The following is a 7,126-nucleotide window of genomic DNA, read 5'->3' as shown; positions in this document are numbered from 1 at the left end:
TTTATGGTTTTTTTCTCTAGAAGGCAACCCCTCCCTATATATGAGGGAATTGTATTGCGTCTATGTAGATCTGTATTCTGAGTGATAAAGAGAGAGGAGATTGTGTGAGAGCGAAGAGGGAATTATAGCAGATCTGTTGTAGGTTGTATCTCTTCATTTTGTTGGATAATACAAAAGGAAGGACTGGCTATTTCTTCGTGGACATAGCCAAAATTGGGTGAACCACGTATATCTATGTCTCTCTTGTTTTATGTGTTTTTTGTGTTTATATTTCTACAATATATTTTATGTGTTCCATTTCTCTGTAATATATAATTTTCTAACAGTACATATGTATATATGTATGTTATTGACTGATTAGATATTTATTATTTTATGTTGATGTTTATCTGTATGTATGTGTATGTATGCATATCGTTGTCCGATAGGATCACAATGTTTTATGCTAATGTTTATGTATATGTATGTATGTATCCATGTACCTACGTCACTATCTAACAAGGTCATCGGGGATCATTCTTGTGGAAGAATGATTTCTTATGTAGGTGAATGGCATGAAGAGGTTCGTGGTCTTACTAGGAATCAATTGGGAGGAGTAGCCCTAACAAATCTATGAGGTCAGTATCATGTGGTTATGAATTGATATTATGTGATTATATTATATCTATGTTATGGGTAGGCTATACCGAGGGATACATCAACAAAATGAAAGTGGTGTGGTCTTTCACATGTTGGGACAAGCATGGATAAGGTACTGGAAGAACGGTTGCTTGGTAGAGACAATGTGGTTTTTGATATGTGGTACTATTGTTCTGTATATCTTGTATATGTTGTACATGTTGCTTATGTGATGTTGTGTGCATGCAGTGTTATGTATATATAGTGTGTGTATATGTTGTTTATGCAACATTATGTATAGGGTGGTATAGATAGTGTATTTTGAATATTGCATATGTAGTGCTAGGTATAGATGGTTCTATGTACATTTTGGATATGCGATGTTGTCTACCTATTGTACTATGCGCATGATAGATATGTGGTGTTGTGTACATAGGGTGTTGTGAGCATGTTGGATATGCAATGTTGTGTACATAGGGTGTTAAGTACATGTTGTATATGCAGTGCTATGAATATATGGTGTTGTGTGCATGTTTTACATATGATGTTGTGTGCATGATTGTACATGTGTTGTTGTGTGCATGTGGTGTTGTGTACATGTCATGCATATGGTTATGCTTACATGTGGTGTCATGTACATGGTGTGCATGTGGTTTTTTGTATGTCTGGAGTTGTGTACACATTGTACAAGTGGCACAATGTGCATGTGCCGTTATGTACATGTTATGTAGGTCGTGCCATGTACATGTGATGTTGTGTGCATGTTGTGTAGGTTGTGCTTTGTACAAGTGGTATTGTGTACATGTTGTACATATGGTACTGGTGTACATGTTGTATTGTGTGCATGTCATACATGTTGTGTTGCGGGCATGTGGTACTATGTATGTGCATTGTGTAGTCATGGTATCATGACATATTTATTCGTTGTGTTGTACTTTGTGTACGTATATGTATTGTGTTGTGCATTGGGTGTAGGTGTATGTATTGTGTGGTGGTGTACACCATATGTAGGAGTATGTATTTTCTTTGTTGTACACTGGGTGTATGTGTATGTAAGTATTGTATTATGTTGTACACCGTGTGTAGGTGTATGTATGTGTTGTGTTGTACACTAGGTGTAGGTGTATGTCAAGTGTAGGTGCATGCATTGCATGATATTGTATGTTATGTGTGGTTGTATGTGTGTGATGCACATGGTTGAGGAGAAGGCACTGGGTGTTTTTTAAGTGTTGTAATCGATCTGGTGTGCATACAGAATAAGGACAAAGGTATAAGCTAAGGATTCTTTTTTTTTGGGTAGGTAAGCATCCACAGCGGATTTGAACTAGTGACCTATCGCAAGGAGTTCCTTAACAATGCACCCATTCACCATCAATCCAAAACCCCATGGGTAAAAGCTGAGTGGGCTTGGCCCAGGTAAGTAACTCCTCGCGACTAGTCAACGCCCTCGCTCAGGTTTGAGCGCAAGACCTCACTGTCTTTACGAGTTCAACTTTACCAACTAGCCACCTCTGTCAACCTTATGGATTCACTAAAGGATAAGTATTAGTATTTTATTTCAATTTCATTATACATAAGATTTATGGTTCTCATCTATGATGATTACATGTGATCTATGATTCTGGTTTATGATGGTTACATGTGATTTATGATTTTGATCTATGATGGTTGTGTTTTGAGCTAACTTGATGTGATATGGTTACACATGATGATTTGGTCAAAGATGCTAGTTTGACCTATTATGGCAGGAAGCGAATAGAAATACAATTGTACCTTATTTATGGGCCACCAATGAAGTATGATTTGAAATTATTTTGATTTATTTTGAATCTAATGGAAATTATGTACTTGGTACAGGAAAACATGAAATGACCCATTGGCTGGTTTAAACTAACAACAAGAATTAGCAGCGTCAATGAAAGGAATTGGAACATGTAGCAATATGTTAGTAAGGGACCTCGGGAGCATGGCCATTGTAGGACACTAGTACCTAATAGTGTCCATTGATTTCCATGAGCATGCTATGACCAGTATGATGATGTTAAGGCAGGGATATGCCTTGGTTTTTCTATCGTACAATGTGAGGAAGCCTTGCTTAAGGATGGACTGCACGGGATGGGGGTGTCAGTGGAACTTGGAAGGTGTGTTAAGGGATGGATTTGTTTTGGTAATTAGCATTTCCAAATGGAAGCAAATGCACATTGGGAGTGCACCATGGAACAATGAGTCGGTGACTGTTCACTAAGAGGACAAGTGGCATAGGATTGTAGCGCTCGATATTGGATGCAGCTTTGACTTTGACAATGAATTTTGGACATCCTAGGAAGGAGGTGAATCTTGGTACTGCTTTTGAGGGTGGAGGTGTGATCCTCTAGATTCCCTTGTGATTAACACAAGCATTGTATCCTTTTATTTGTTGGTTGAGAAAATATTCATATGTGTATATGTGAATATCATTGTAAATATTGTATTGAGCTCGATTTATAAAGCTCCATAGATAGTATGGTTATTTATATTGTTTTTATTGTAAATACCATAATGAGTTATGTTATAAATCTCCGGTAAATGGTATGTTTGTCATGTTTTAGTAGATGGTCATTATAAATACTAAAACCGGCTATGTTATAAAGCTGCATGGGCAATATATTCTGTTTTCAGTGGTCTTGTTGGTTATAGGTTTCATTGAACACCAACGAAGGTTTTCCCCCAAGGGGGAGGGTTCTGTAACAGCCCTGGTTACAAATCCATGTAAAATATATATAAGACCACAGCCATGGGACACATATTTCAAGATGAATAGTGGGAAAAACATCCTAGTGGGGTGTCACTTCAGTTATTATGGCTAAAAGAAATTGGAGAAGGCAATGGCAAAGGCTTTGGAAAGGCATTATGCATTATTTGGCATTTTATTTACGAAAATAAAGGAAATTAGGAGAAAATAAGGTGAAAGGTCACATGTTGCATGTGAGGAGGAAAATGAAGGAAAATAATGGAAATTGAAGAAAATAGAGGCCTCACTAATAAAAAGGTTTCTCGGGATGAGTTGGCAGGGCTTGGTCAGTGTAAGATTCGTCAGTTTGGTTTTAGAGCTCTCTTTCTATTCTCTTTGTCTCATACTCTTGGACACTTAAATTTTTCTTGGAGAACACTTGGAGAGTGTGGCATCCTTGGAGTTTTGGAGCAAGAAAGAAAATTAAGAGCAAGAAATCGCAAGAGGACATCAAGGTCAACAACTACATTGGGTTTTTATTGTAGGTACCAAGTTGCATGTATATTTTCCTCACTAGTTTTGGCATGCATTGCACATGCACATGGTTTCTTGGTTATGATCTGTCATTGGCATGGAGGATTGCCTGGATTGACAATGTATTTTCCTATCCTTTCCATTTCCTAGATAGACATGGTGTTGTGGGTTTATTTCTTTGTTTTTATGGTTGGCTCTCATGTTTCCTTAGCTTGGGTTGAGTTACTAGTTCCTGGAATCCCTCGTTGGACAAACGCTCTAGAATCCCTTTAACAACTTGGGTTGAGTTACTAGTCCTGGAACCCTTGGTAGGAAAAATTCTTTGGAAACCCTTGGTGGTTTGAGTTACTAGTCCTAAAAGCCTTGGTTGGAACAAACGCTTTGGAGCCCCAGAAGGCTTGGTGGAGACCAACCTGATGATGGTTTTCTGATGTCCAACCATGAGGTGGAATCACTATTTGATGGGTTGAGGTGGTTTGGTCTTTAGAAGCCCTGGATGGTTTTGATTGATGTGTTTTATGAGATCCCACATTCATGCTTGGAATATGGCATGGGGTGGTTGGTTGAAGAGAGATTTGGCTCATCAATGTCTACGGTCGGGTGGAATGTGGTATTCCCATATCGGCTTTTCTTTGCATCATTGGTATGAGGTTATTTCTCCTTATTATCTCATGAGTGTTATACTAGTTTTTATGTGGATTATATGGTTCTTGTTTCCTTAGTATTTTTATTGTTATTATGTTGGTTATGGATATGTATTATGATAGTTTCTATGTATGTATCTCGTCATGTTTCTACTTATAAATGAATGAAAAATGTTTCAATGGCCTAATGGATGAAACTGCAGCTAATGTTTTCAGGCATCATTCCTTCTTAGTGATTCTTAGATAAGTATGAGATCCCTATGCTTAGATTTGTAGTTTACACATGTAGATTACATATTTGTGATATGTTTGAAAAAATGTTTGTCATGGCTATTATGGGTCCAGTCAAGGTCTTGTTTAAGTAATTGGATTTGTATCATCATTCCCTTGTTACCTTTCTATTCTAAAGATGTCATTCAATTTTTGGCAGTGACATGGGCTCTGGGCCTAAAAACGTGGTGCAAATCCTGGGGATGTTGGCACAACACTGAGAAAAATAGTCCCTAGATGTTGGTAGGCCTTGTCATGAGAGCATCAATAGCCTCCTAGATGCTATCATGATCATAGCATGGGAGCGTCCAGACATCAAGTGGTCGAAAACCTTGATGGGACCAAGGGGCTAACTACCTGATTGGTTGGGATGATTCTTAGGAGTCTTGTTATTGATGTTGAAAGTTTGTATGGTATGCTTCCTTCGATTCAACTTCCTTAACATGACTTAGGTGGTTGAATCTAATCCTAGTATCCTTTCTTCACATGTTTACCCTAGTTAGCCAGTTACTTGGGTAGATGTGGGAGGAGGGTGTTACATCTAGTGCAAGCAATAAAATAAGGTTAGAAATAAACATGAAGATAAAATTAATGCATCTAGTGAAAGAAATCAAATAAGATTAGAAATAAACAAATACAATGAAATCAATGCATCCAGTGCACACAATCGAATAGGATTAGAAGTAAACATCTACACTAAAATCAATGCTTATGGTGCAAGCAATCAAATAGGATTAGAAATCAACTACACTGAAATCAATGTATTGAGTGCAATAAATCAAATAGCATTAGGAATAAACATCTAGACTAAAACCAATGTATCTTTTCCAATGAATAACGTTGTATCACCCCCTCCCTCTCACCCCCATCTCTCTATCTCTCACTTCCTTTCTCCACAATCTCTCTTTTCCTCTCCCTCACTCTCTCTTTCTCTCTCCTTCCCTCTCTCTCCCTACCATCTATATCTATATCTCCCTCCATATATCCTTATTTGTATCTATATCACACCTTCGCCAAACACGCACACTCTCTCTAACAATATATATCTACCTCTCCCTCCCTCCCTTTCTTTTTCTCTCTCTTCTTCCCTCTCTCCCCCCTCAATCTATATATCTATGACCCTCAATATCTCCTTCTTTGTCTCTCTATCTCACCTCCAAAACATACACACACTCTCTCCATATCTATCTATCTATATCTCCCTACCTCATCCTCTTCTTCTTTCTATTTTCCCTTTCTCTCTCTCTCTCTTTCTTCCCCTTCTCTCCCTCTCTCTCTCCTTCTCTCTCTCTTCCTTCTTGCTCTCCTCTCTCACTGACTATCTCTCCATCTTTCCATTATCTCTCTTTATCTCTCTCCACCTTTCTCTCTATATGTTTTTCTTCTTCCCTCCCTCTCTACATTGAAATCAATGCATCTATTTCAGTGAATAACATTACATCTCTCTCTCTCTCTCTCTCTCTCTCCTGCCATCTATATCTATATCTCCCTCCACCTATCCTTTTTTGTGTCTCTATCTCACCCCCCCAAACACATATGATCTCTCTCCATATCTATATATCTCTCCCTCCTTCCCTCTCTACCTCTCCCTTCTTCCCTCTCTCCCCCATTTATCTATAGCTCTATCTCCCTCTGTCCATCCTTCATTTTTCTCTATCTCATCCCAAAAACATACACACACTCTCTTCATAACTCTCTCTCTCTCTCTCTCTCTCTCTCTCTCTCTCTCACCATCTCTCCATTTCTCTATTGTCATTTCTTTTCTCTCTCTCCACCTTTCTCTCTATGTATTTCTTCTTCTCTCCCTCACTCTCCTCCTCCAACTCCATCTCTCTCTCTCCCCCCCCCACCACCACCATCTATATCTATGTTTCCCTACATCTCTCCTTATTTTTCTCTCTATCTCAACCCTCAAAACACACACACACACACACACATACATACATATATATATATATATATATATATATATATATATATATATGGAGAGAGATATATCCCTCCCTCCCTCCCTCTCTCTGTTGTCTCTTCTTCCCTCTTTCCCACTCCATTTATATCTCCATCTCCCTCTATCTCCCCTTTATCTCTCTATCTCACATCCAATCAAACACACACACACATTCCATATCTATTTATCTCTCTCTCTCTCACACACACACACATCATTCCCTCTCTCTCTCCACATTTCTCTCTCTATGTTTTTCTTCTTCCCTCCCCCTCTCCTTCTCTCTCTTAATTCCTCTCTCTCCATTTCTCTCCCACCTCCCTCTATCTCTCCCCCCCATCATTCCCTATCTCTTTTTCTCTCTCTCCCTCCCTCCCACCTCCCTCTATGTCCCCCCATCATTCC

This window comes from Pinus tabuliformis, chromosome Q (assembly GCF_031772625.1).
Source record: "Pinus tabuliformis cultivar Carrire ecotype Pingquan chromosome Q, CPIR1, whole genome shotgun sequence".
NCBI lineage: Eukaryota > Viridiplantae > Streptophyta > Pinopsida > Pinales > Pinaceae > Pinus > Pinus tabuliformis.
This window is presented reverse-complemented; position numbering follows the sequence as displayed.